The 13,690-nt window shown below is 44.1% G+C and overlaps 1 pseudogene; it reads left to right on the top strand.

Moving 5' to 3' along the window:
- The first annotated feature begins 13,354 nt into the window (after positions 1-13,354).
- LOC126261264 (5S ribosomal RNA) lies at positions 13,355-13,472 on the top strand (annotated as a pseudogene).
- Positions 13,473-13,690: the final 218 nt, after the last annotated feature.

A 13,690-nucleotide genomic window follows, 5' to 3' on the forward strand; every position in this document is an offset into this window, starting at 1 on the left:
GCACATCAGTACGTAGCATCAACAGGTTAGTGTTCATCACGAACGTGGTTTTGCAGTCAGTGCAATGTTTACAAATGCGGGGTTGTCAGATGCCCATTTGGTGTATGGATTAGCACGGGGCAATAGCCGTGGCGCGTTACTTTTGTATCGAGACAGATTTCCAGAACCAAGGTGTCCCGACAGGAAGACGTTCGAAGCAATTGATCGGCGTCTTAGGGAGCACGGAACATTCCAAGCTATGACTCGTGACTGGGGAAGACCTAGAACGACGAGGACACCTGCAATGGACGAGGCAATTCTTCGTGCAGCTGACGATAACCCTAATGTCAGCCTCAGAGAAATTGCTGTTGTACAAGGTAACGTTGACCACGTCACTGTATGCAGAGTGCTACGGGAGAACCAGTTGTTTCCGTACCATGTACAGCGTGTGCAGGGACTATCAGCAGCTGATTGGCCTCCACGGGTACACTTCTGCGAATGGTTCATCCAACAATGTGTCAATCCTCATTTCAGTTCAAATGTTCTCTTTACGGATGAGGCTTCATTCCAACGTGATCACGTTGTAAATTTTCACAATCAACATGTGTGGGCTGACGACAATCCGCACGCAATTGTGCAGTCACGTCATCAACACAGATTTTCTGTGAACGTTTGGGCAGGCATTGTTGGTGATGTCTTGACTGGGCCCCATGTCCTTCCACCTACGCTCAATGGAGCACGTTATCATGATTTCATACGGGATACTCTACCTGTGCTGCTAGAACATGTGCCTTTACAAGTACGACACAACATGTGGTTCATGCACGATGGAGCTCCTGCACATTTCAGTCGAAGTGTTCGTACGCTTCTCAACAACAGATTCGGTGACCGATGGATTGGTAGAGGCGGACCAATTCCATGGCCTCCACGCTCTCCTGACCTCAACCCTCTTGACTTTCATTTATGGGGGCATTTGAAAGCTCCTGTCTACGCAACCCCGGTAACCCCGGTACCAAATGTAGAGACTGTTCGTGCTCGTATCGTGGACGGCTGTGATACAGTACGCCATTCTCCAGGAATGCATCAGCGCATCAGGGATTCCATGCGACGGAGGGTGCGTGCATGTATCCTCGCTAACGGAGGACATTTTGAACATTTCCTGTAACAAAGTGTTTGAAGTCACGCTGGTACGTTATGTTGCTGTGTGTTTCCATTCCATGGTTAATGTGATTTGAAGAGAAGTAACAAAATGAGCTCTAACATGGAAAGTAAGCGTTTCCGGACACATGTCCACATAACATATTTTCTTTCTTTGTGTGTGAGGAATGTTTCCTGAAAGTTTGGCCGTACCTTTTTGTAACACCCTGTATATATATTTATGAAATAAAGAGAGACTGGTGCAAAGATTGTCAGCTGACTCTAAAAATAAATAAATTTTAATGACTTTGAATGGACGAAAAGATGCAATATCATTTGAATACGCGGTCGGGAGACACTCAGCGGAAGCGGCACAGCCGTCAAGTAGAGGGACTTAAGGTGGAATGACTATCAAAATCTAGCCACTTGCAAGGAAGATACGAGACTCCGATTTATTGGAAGAATACCGTAATAGTGTGATCCATGAACGGAAGAGATCAGTAAAGAACCATATTGATGAATTTTTGTGTATATCTTAGACTGTTAGCAACTTGAATTAATGGAAGAGACAGGAAAGAGTCAGTGGTCAGCTGTCACAATTTTAGACAGCATGAGAGTGTCACCGAATCTATATACAGAGTTGCATTAATTGACTGTTCCGTCGGTTCGTGGTAGAATATTTTATTCATTATGAATGAAACCAAACATAAGACTGGTGTAACAGTCTACATTAAGGTAGTGCTGTGTGTGGTGTCATCAATAATACATATCGAGTGGTCAGAAATAGCCTGGAAAGCTTGTAAGACTGTCGGAGGGTACGTTGTACTGAGAATTAATTGTTAAGAAAAATATTCGGTACGTTGCGCAATTTCCTAATTAATTTTTAATGAAGTTAGCCAATCAGGCATTTGTGCGCGCAAATTCAAGCGCTTCGCCATAGACGGTGCCGCAAAACGTGTTCTCCTTTTTGTGACATGTGACGGTATTATGGATCGAACAAGAGCCAAACGCTGAGCAGTCTCCTGTGCTATCAGCTACGCTATGGGGACAACTGACACTAATTGTATCTGGAGGGGCCGCTTGAATCTGCGCGCGCAACGGCCTGATTGGCTAATTCTAATGCTAATTAACTCGGAAACGGCTAAAAGTTTCGAATTTTTTTTTCTTAACAGTTATTTTATGGCACAAGCTTCTCTGCGTCACCTTTAACATCTTTTCAGAGTGGTTCTGATCATCCTGTATTTATAAGAAGAATCATTGTGCGTATGTATGTATAGGTGCTCCACGTCCCCTCTTAAACCACCAGATCGATTTTAACTTAACCTGGTAAACACATCACTTAGCATCTGGAAAGAAGTGTTACGGAGTTAAGAACCACGTACCTCGCGTAGGAGTGGGCATGAACGTGGAAATGAGTGGGCATGGAAGCATACGTCAGGAACGCCTTGAACAATTTCAGGAAAAATTTGCTGTGTATACCACTCATTATTTCTATTAAGTACTGTGGAAGTATAATACTCCTAATATTTCCTATGAATGGGGGTTTGAATAAGTGCAAAAATGAGCGAAATACACTCCTGGAAATTGAAATAAGAACACCGTGAATTCATTGTCCCAGGAAGGGGAAACTTCATTGACACATTCCTGGGGTCAGATACATCACATGATCACACTGACAGAACCACAGGCACATAGACACGGGCAACAGAGCATGCACAATGTCGGCACTAGTACAGCGTATATCCACCTTTCACAGCAATGCAGGCTGCTATTCTCCCATGGAGACGATCGTAGAGATGCTGGATGTAGTCCTGTGGAACGGCTTGCCATGCCATTTCCACCTGGCGCCTCAGTTGGACCGGCGTTCGTGCTGGACGTGCAGACCGCGTGAGACGACGCTTCATCCAGTCCCAAACATGCTCAATGGGGGACAGATCCGGAGATCTTGCTGGCCAGGGTAGTTGACTTACACCTCCTAGAGCACGTTGGGTGGCACGGGATACATGCGGACGTGCATTGTCCTGTTGGAACAGCAAGTTCCCTTGCCGGTCTAGGAATGGTAGAACGATGGGTTCGATGACGGTTTGGATGTACCGTGCACTATTCAGTGTCCCCTCGACGATCACCAGTGGTGTACGGCCAGTGTAGGAGATCGCTCCCCACACCATGATGCCGGGTGTTGGCCCTGTGTGCCTCGGTCGTATGCAGTCCTGATTGTGGCGCTCACCTGCACGGCGCCAAACACGCATACGACCATCATTGGCACCAAGGCAGAAGCGACTCTCATCGCTGAAGACGACACGTCTCCATTCGTCCCTCCATTCACGCCTGTCGCGACACCACTGGAGGCGGGCTGCACGATGTTGGGGCGTGAGCGGAAGACAGCCTAACGGTGTGCGGGACCGTAACCCAGCTTCATGGAGACGGTTGAGAATGGTCCTCGCCGATACCCCAGGAGCAACAGTGTCCCTAATTTGCTGGGAAGTGGCGGTGCGGTCCCCTACGGCACTGCGTAGGATCCTACGGTCTTGGCGTGCATCCGTGTGTCGCTGCGGTCCGGTCCCAGGTCGACGGGCACGTGCACCTTCCGCCGACCACTGGCGACAACATCGATGTACTGTGGAGACCTCACGCCCCACGTGTTGAGCAATTCGGCGGTACGTCCACCCGGCCTCCCGCATGCCCACTATACGCCCTCGCTCAAAGTCCGTCAACTGCACATACGGTTCACGTCCACGCTGTCACGGCATGCTACCAGTGTTAAAGACTGCGATGGAGCTCCGTATGTCACGGCAAACTGGCTGACACTGACGGCGGCGGTGCACAAATGCTGCGCAGCTAGCGCCATTCGACGGCCAACACCGCGGTTCCTGGTGTGTCCGCTGTTCCGTGCGTGTGATCATTGCTTGTACAGCCCTCTCGCAGTGTCCGGAGCAAGTATGGTGGGTCTGACACACCGGTGTCAATGTGTTCTTTTTTCCATTTCCAGGAGTGTATGTTAAATGTGTGTATTTGTGTCGAGCATATGTGACTTATGTATACGCAGGCAAAACCTTGAATTGAAAGCACCTTACTTAATAAACAGCCGTGCGACTCGTAACACGAGACAATGTACATTGCGAGGAGCTTTACTCACTAAAGGGTGCGTTCCAAAATGGCACCCTCGCCCTCCCCCCCCCCCCCCCCCCACCCAACCCACGACCTTCATGTCGTATTATTGGCCACGACGCTAAAACGAGAGAAAGTCTGGAACATTGTAACGATGATATATTAATGAATACAGTCTGTCATATTACATAAATTGTAACGTAATATATCAGTCATCTGCTTCAATAATTGCATTATAAATTCTTCATCTGAAATTAAGTTAAAAGTAACCACTTCTGATTTCTAATTTTTATTACACTCCGTGTCAAACAAGGATAGCGAGCAGCGAAAGAAAATTGTTTCCTAACTAAGAACATATTCAGGGAAGACAGGGATAAGATAAGAACAGAATAAACACACAGACTTTCCGCGAAGTTTCTGAGGTTTTGCAGGAGAATCAGGACCAATGCGAACAGCTAGAATTCAAACAAAAAGACGAAAGTAAACCATAACACGAAAGGATACTTTGCAGCATGTCAAGATGAAAAAATTGAAACGTACTTTAAGAGCTGACAGATACAAATAATAAATGAAAGTATTATGGTACAGTTGCTTCTTATTTGGAAAAATAGCTGACATAGGACACTTTTGTCCGTCTCTAACGACAAACATTTTTCGCGGTGCGAGGTGGACCGTGTCCTATCGTTCTTCTTTTCATTTACTTGAGTGATAGTCTTACTAAACATGAGAATGTGATTAGTGGTACGTGTATTGATTCCACAAGAGCCTCCCTAACTGCTCAGCCAGCGTGTCCGACTGCCAGGCTGAGCACCCTTGTTCGATCCTCTGTACTGTTCCGCTTGATAGGAGGACTGGAATGGTTCCACTCAGTGCCGTGAGGGCCGCTGAAGAGCCACTGCAAGGGGAAGCTTTGAAAGCGGCCGGTGACAGGTGATAGAGCGATGTGCTAATGACGTACCTACCTGTATCACACTCGATACTATCTTACCATACCGTCACGGAGTCGACGTACGGTTTCGTTTCAGTTTAATGGAAAATGTTAATGGACTTGCCCATTCGAGTACATACGCCAATTTACTCTCAGTAATTAATGTGTGACTGTTGGCGGATTTTGTTGCTGATCGACGATGCACAACTTTGAAAACAAACTCACGAGCATTCTAGAAAGACACACATAAGACGGGTACTTTGAAGAAGGGGACATGCCGTTATTTTTGTCGGGTTCTCATTCAATGTTTATGTTGCTTAAACATCTCATCATCATTCTCTTGAGGCCTTATTCCTGTTGCAGTGTGGGGTCGCCTTGCTACTATTGATTTGGCAGTGTGAGTTACAGAGCCTCCACCCCAAACCCCCAGGGACGCATTAGTGTACCCCAACTGTCTGCATCTAGTGTAAATCATGTAATAGTGCGAATGTGTTTCAGATCTCTGCGAGCCGTGTAACTGAGGCGGAACGTGGGGACCAGCCCGGTATTCACCTAGTGGGATGTGGAAAATCGCCCAAAAACCACATCCAGGCTGGCCGCCATGCCGGCCCTCGTCGTTAATCCGCCGAGCGGATACGATCCGGGGCCGGCGCTCCTACCTGAGTCCAGGAAGCAGCGCATTAGCGCTCTCGGCTACCCTAGCGGGTCGGTAATAAAACATCTGGTAAATAATATAAAGAGGGGACGTGTACACTCTGTGAGGATCCTAAAACCAGTTTCGAAATGAAAGTCATCATAGACTTATAAGATGCGCAATAAAATAAATAAAAAGTCAGAAAGAAATAAACTCATCATGAGGGATGTCAGGGCATTCGGGAGGACGACGGTTCAATCCCACGTCCGGCCATCCTGATTTAGGTTTTCCGTGATTTCCCTAAGTCGCTCCAGGCAAATGCCGGGATGGTTCCTTCGAAAGGGCACGGGCGACTTCCTTCCCCGTGCTTCCCTAATCCAATGACACCGATGACCTCGCTGTCTGGTCTCCTCCCCCAAACAATCCAATACAAAGGAAGTCAGGAGTATAGATGACGATTATTTATTTAAAAATAGAGAAGTGTACCAGATTAAATCAAGTAACACATTTAGAAACTACAGAAAAGGAGCCAAATGGAGCCACAAATGTGAATTATCACTATGTCTAGGATTCATGACTTTCAACTTAATTTTGACAAGTTTTGTACAAAGAGCCCTTGATTAAAAAACGATATTGATTCTATGTTACCACATTCAAGAATATATACGTCGATGCTACTACACATCATCGGACTACTGAGAAATTCAGGACTGAAAGGGAATAAGGGAAGGAGAGGTATCAACAGAGGCCTACCATTCCCATAGTTAAAGAAAATATTCCAGATTCTCAAACTGAGAAAACGTATGCGTGTTATGGAAGAAACTACTCCCATCACGGTTTTTTTCGATAAAATTTCACTGTTTACCCGTAATGCACGGCTAAAATAATGTGCAATCATCATATATGAAAGAACTTCCTTAATGAAAGTTGTACCACCAATCTGTGTCCTTATTTATGTACAGTGTGGGCTTTTTCTTTACCCAGATAATGTAAAACGTAAATTATTTTTCGCTTTCAGATACCCGGTCCTCTTGTGGCAGGACACTCATAGGAAAAATATCCAAGTTCTCTTGGAACCTTCACAAGGTGTCACAAAAACAAATGAAAAAAAAAAAAAATAAAGATCTCGCGCAGCGGGAATCGGTTACCTTCCGATGCAGGCAGACAACTCCAGTTCTCCACCATAAAAGGCAACGTCAAAATTTTCCTCCCGAGAATCATTGACGTTGACGAACTGTTTCCTTTCGTTCCCTTGCCAGTCTGTGCGAATACCACCGTTTGAAATGCACTGTACGTTGACGTTCCTCTCCATCTCGTCCATTGAGAATCGATGTTTCTGTATCAATTGCACAATTTTCGTGAAATCTGCTCGACGTTCATGCGTGACCTCGATCGCAAGAATGACTAGAATCAGACGAACAAGGTACACCGGAATCAGAGGAATAAGCTAATGAACCAAGTAATGGCGCTCTGTTCCAGTATAGAGGAGCTGAATAGAAATTCTAAATTTATGGTCTCTTTTTACGATCAACTTCATCAGCTCTGTAATACTACAATTTTTCATAATATTAAGTCATTTCAATGATTCTACCTAAATATAAATGTAGATATCGTAAGGTACTGTTGGCTGATCCCAGCCATCCCACTGGATGGGTTCAGCTGCCTGTCGAAAAGGACGTTCTTCCTCCGCGCATATAGGCCCCTTTCCTAGCGAATGTGTGAGAATTGTGTTGTATGTTTATTTGTAGAGAGTAGGTAAGTTTAAAGGATGCGTGTGTACTGTAGAGTTATGTTTGTGTTGTATGATGATACCGAGAGTAGGCAGAGGGTGAAACTCGTTGCCGGCACACAGCTTACTCTCTGGAGTAGCACCAAGGGGACCTCGAGCTTATAGTCTCTATCCGACGAACCGATCACCATCAACAGTAACACATGTCCCCACTTCATTAGAGGTTGCGGAGAGGTTTGGAATTTCATCCAGGAAATTGGTGCAAAGACTTGAGACGAGAAACTTCACACCACCACCTTTCCTCTTCTAGGCGGCTGCATACTGGCAATGAAAATTTCTTCCACGTTATATGACATGAGCCAGCTTCAGGGGTTGGAGAAGGTGTAACACCAATATCAATATTACCTGGACTTATCCCACATAACTTCTTTGACTGCTTTTACTTAATGTGATATCTGTATAACAATGCTCTTCGATGTGACATTTACGTACATTTTTTAAATGATGCTTCCGCCATTTGACTGTAATAATTTTTATTTTAATGTAATACGATCCATATTTCGGTCTTAGACGATTTTCAAAAACTTATTTACATATCAAAACAAATCAGACTGGTACGAAATACAAGTCCTCGAAAAAGCACTTGTATTTCACACCAGTCTGATGTCTTTTGGCATATAAATATTTTTCCTGTACTTGAAAACGGCCTAAGGTCGAAATATGGATCGTACTGCAATAAACTAAAAATTATTACAACAAACGGCGGCAGCGTCATTCAAAAAAATTACCATGACTGTGGCTCCAGCCAAAATAAAAATTATCAAAAAATTATCTATGTAAACGTTTTATTCATTATTTACGTTCATTTACGCCAATATAATTAATCTGGATGTAATTTTAAGAGTAATGTTTTGTAAAAAAATGAAATTGTTAAAACGTGTAATATTGGTTCATGCTTAGGGTACTTCTGTTTGTAATCATGTAAAACATGGAGGGAAATCCCTCTCACAGAAATACGTATGGCGCGGATGGAAAAGCTGGATTTTTTGGTCCAGCTACAAGTCTCCTTTGTGGCAAGTCGGTGGCCAGCATGCAAAGTGTGTGGTAAACGAGGCGAGAAGAGCAGCAAGAGTATATAATATCGCCTCGGATGTAAAAGTAGGCTACTTTGTCTTATTATTCACGGCATACATTGGTTAGCTCCGTAGGACTGTGTTTGATGATGATGAGAAAAGGTAGAGGGTGAAACCCTGTACCGGCACATAGCATTCTCCTCGCGAGTAGCACCAAGGGAGCCGTCGAGCTAAACGTCCCAACCCGACGGAGAGATCACCATCACAATGACTCTGGTGATCAGGAATTGTATGCAACAATTCCTCCACCCCTTTCTCTGAAAGGCAGAGGTGTGTTCAACGAGACGAGATCGTTGACATAGTGAAGCTATATTTGGAGGATGGAGGGATTTTAACAAACTGTGATCCCCCTCCTCCCCCTCACACTTAAATGGAACGCTACTCACTCAGCCGGAGAATTTCCGCTTTTGCGTTGTTTTCACCCACTTTCGACCAGCGATAATGTAACGAAACTGGGCTGGTAGTGTGAAGTGAGCAGAAGGAGCTGTCGTTAATGATTTCCCAGTAATCTTGCTAGTGGTTCCTACCAATGAAGTGCAGAGCGTCCTTCTCATGCTTGGTGCTAAGATTCTACACATGCTTGGCACTAAATCTCTAGGTATTCATCTGCAGACATTCTGCAACTAGCATTTCAAGTGCATTTTGTACTATTTTGCTCCCAATGATAAACCACTTCTCTTGAAACACTCCATCTTCAGCTGGATTTACGTTACATCTTGCATTACTTTCAGAATTTCATTAATTTCGTTATTGACTATGTATCTTACACGTCTCCTTCAATACGCAACATATATAGAAATCTTCGGACGCCTGCATAAAATGTGCCATTTTCCATCTTCACAGGCGAAACGAGTTCACTTGTCGAAATAAGACCAAGTTTTGTTTTCTTCACATTCGTATTATTTTCAGTTGTTTGTTTTGCCAAATTTTCATTACATCTTCTCGTATCATCTCAAAGTGGTTTCAAAATAATTTCATTCAATGCAACATATTCTGTCATGGTCCTACTATAATTTCCTTTAGACTCTTGGCTTCTCTTTAATAGTTCCCTTGTTGCAGTTGCAGTTTTCTGTTCCTTCGCTTTCTTCGTGCCTGAAACGCCTTTGCTGCTTGGATACGTACCCTTGTTTGGTAATTACCCATTTTGTCTCTGCGTTATCTCCTTTTTCTATGATTCTGAGTTTGTTATTTTATTTAATCTGGTGTACCTCACTATTATCATTATCATTATCGACACGTCTGACCTCCTGCCTCTGGCCTGTTTCTTTCAGCCGTGTATCTATTATTATTCTGAATCTAAGTTCCCTTTAAATTTTAAAGTATCTTAGGACCTCTGTGCTCTCTGCAGTTTCTTTACTGTTAGATAAAACAGAAATTTATGTAACAGACTCTGTAGGGACCACATGAAATGCTTATTTTTATTAATAATGTATCTCTCTCTCTCTCCCCCTGTGTGTGTGTGTGTGTATGTGTGTGTGTGTGTGTGTGTGTGTGTGTGTCCTATATAATGAAATATAAAATTATGGACGCCATTCATTAATGAGGAGAAGGAAATGGTATTGGTATTATTCATCAATGTCGCGCGCTTCGTCTAATTCAAGGCATCTTCAGATTGGCCGTGAATTAGGCGAAACATGCGTCAATGATGAATAAATAATCGGTCATTTCAGCACCGTAACCAATACTGTTTTCTTCTCCTCACTCTACATACTGATTGCTGTATCATCACACAGTGGAATGAAAACCTTTTGCCATTCATTAAATAAGTTTTATTGAATAAGAATTGTGCACTATGCTCTCATTGTAGATTGTGCACTATGCTCTCATTGCATAACGAACCGCAGTATAAACATATCTGGCGACATTTTGAATTTACACGCCGATTGTGGGTCTATTTTCAGTGTACACAGCAGCGCTGCAACAGTGATTTCGTTACTTGCGTTACGTCACGAAAATTATACAGAAACCGTTTCACCCAAAATGTAAGAAAATATAAAGTACTCTCCCTCTATCAGACTAACGTCTTTAATTTCTGCATAATTCTCTTAAAGATCTACTGCATCACACACGTCAATGTTTTTGATTTGGTACTTAGATTACTTTACAGTTCTTTCTCTGATTTCTGAAACCACTCCCAGTAAGTTTTAAAGATCGAGAGATTTATGACAGACAACCCTCTTGAATACCTTACCCCAGTTGTTGACATCCATTAGAAATATATTAACATCGTCATATATCAACTACGAACGTCACGACAACTTCTCAGAGCTGCACGCATACGAAATTTATGCCGAATCGTAAAGTGATTCGTCATCCTCCGAGGAAAACTAATATTTCACTAGATGTCGTATATGAATTGCGGTAAGGAAAATGAATCATAGTAACGACTTTCGCCATGAGCTAGCAACATCATACTACCATCTGTTTTGAGTACCCAGAGTTTTAAACTAACGCTTACCTCGAAAATAACGCATTACTTTGTCGTTAATACAAGGCGTCATTGCGGGAATAAAACAAGGAGCTACATGTCAGGTACACATACGAATTTTCAAGGTTGACAATTTAAAATGAGAAAGAGAAGAACTGATTTAATAAAACCAAGACTGTAAATCATTTAAACGATGTTTTACGTTCTGTTACGTGAGTCTTTCTTCTTCGCGTTTTTATCACAAATTGCCATTTAACTGCCAAATATATCTTGCAAACAAATCGCAAAGATTGGTCGTATTATCCTATGAAAGCCTCTACGTGAGCTGACCTCTACTAAACGATATTCAGGCCGACATAACACGAAGTGTTATACAGGTTTTCTCAAAAACTTACGATACAACTTTAATGTGCTATAGCATGCAAACTAATTAAGATATTCCAACCATGTCTGGCTTATGTGACACACTATCTAATGAAGTTTTTATGCCATTCAACATGTGCGACTTTGGCGGTGCGCACCACATCCAGTATGTATTCAAGCTCTATCTACAGTCGGCGCAACGTACCCGTGTTGCATGCCAACCTTATATAGGACAGTAAAACGGGTAAAATTTTCAAAGTATCAGAGCGAAGGTATCTCGCTACGTTACGGCAATGTCGACGCGAGGCGGCCGCAATGAAAACATTTCGCCACTGAGACTGTGTCAGAGCAAAACACAACTTCGGCGTTTGTGGAGAGCCGGGTAGTAGACTGCAGCAGAATGCAGTGGGTCAGAGCAACCAAACTGGATCATGTCTCCTTCATTATGTGACGAAAGAAAGGCTAAGGCGAATTCAACAAACGACATCAAGAGCTTTAAAGAAGCATAGTATGAAGGCTTTCACGACCGGATGACATATCTTCTGGTAAACCTTCCGGGATGTAAGGTCGTGGTCCATGAAACTGTTCAGCTCCTACTTTAAAGAACCAGTTCTATACTATCACAAACTCGTTAAGCAAGCACGGCAAAAGGAAAACCGCGGATGCCCTCGTCAATTCAAGCCCTGTGCGATCATGACGAATGACTTCACATTAGCTACTACTTCGTTCTATGAATACCCCAGCAGTTAAGCTCGTAAGGCAATCAGCCAGACGGATCGACGTCATACATGACGTTCGCACTTGAATCCCTGATTGCAGCGCAGTGACGTCTGGCACAAGTTTGTTGTACATTTCCTGCATACTACAGACAACAAAATACGCTACTGGAAGAGATGGATACCTCGCCATAACCCTGACATTCCGGTGGACCGAAGATGGCCTCCCTGGACTGTATGCCAATATCGTCGAACTTCACAGCTGTACTTCAACCGTCGTACCAGTACGAAGTGTGTTGAGCGGAAGGGGACACAGCACCTCCTAAAGTCGGCGTGTGTACAGGGTGACAATTATTGAACTATGTGAAATAAAGTCGTCATATCTTCTGAATGTTTTGCGTTATGACGTTCAAACTGCACCGTTGTCCGCGGGGCTTAATGAAAGTTAGTATGCGCATGTGCATGGTTTGGTTTAGCGACGAATCCCACTTTCATTTGCATGGGCTCGTCAATAAACAAAATTGGCGCATTTGGGGCGCATTTCGCGATCCAGAAGTCTCTTCACCCTCAACGTATGACTGTGTGGTATGCAGTGTCCAGTCACGGAATAATCAGTGCGATATTCCTTAATGGCCACGTGACTACCGAACGGTACGTGAAGGTTACGGAAGGTGACTTCTTCCCCATTATCCAAAGTGATCCTGATTTCGACTAGACGTGGTTTATGCAAGACGGAGTTCGACTCCATCGAAGCAGGAGAGTGTTTAATGTCCTGGAGGAGCACTTTAGGGACGGAATTCTGGCTCTAGGGTACCCAGAGGCCACTGGCATGGGCCTCGATTGGCCGCCATATTCTGCGGATCTGAACTCATGTGACTCCTTTTTGTGGGACCATATTAATGAGAAAGTGTGCAACAATTACCCCAAAACTATTGCTGAGCTGAAAACAGCCATTCAGGTGGTCATCGACAGCATTGATGTTCCGACACTTCAGCGGAGCATACAGAATTTCGCTATTTATCCGCGCCTGCAACGATGCCAAATATATCGAACATGTCAAAACCTAAATCCTAATACCGGGCGACGTTTACATGTTGAATAAAGTGTATCTAATTTACGTTTTTTTCATATAGTTCAATAATTGTCACCTTGTAGGAAGATAAGCCTTATTCCAAATGATTTCCTATAAGTTCAATACAGGCAACGGTCTTACCGCAGTGGATACAACGATTCCCGTCAGATCACCGAAGTTAACCACTGTCGGGCGTGGCCGGCACTTGGATGGGTGACCATCTGGGCCGCCATGCGCTGTTGCCATTTTCCTGGGTGCACTCAGCCTCGTGATGCCAATTGAGGAGCTACTCGACCGAGTGGTATCGGCTCCGGTCAAAGAAAACCATCGTAACGACCCGGAGAGCGGTGTGCTGACCTCACGCCCCTCCTATCCACATCCTCATCTGAGGATGACTCGGCGGTCGGATGGTCCCGATGGGCCACTTGTGACCTGAAGACGGAGTGCTAAGTTCAATGCACGC

The sequence above is a fragment of the Schistocerca nitens genome, chromosome 5, assembly GCF_023898315.1.
Source record: "Schistocerca nitens isolate TAMUIC-IGC-003100 chromosome 5, iqSchNite1.1, whole genome shotgun sequence".
Taxonomy (NCBI): Eukaryota; Metazoa; Arthropoda; class Insecta; order Orthoptera; family Acrididae; genus Schistocerca; species Schistocerca nitens.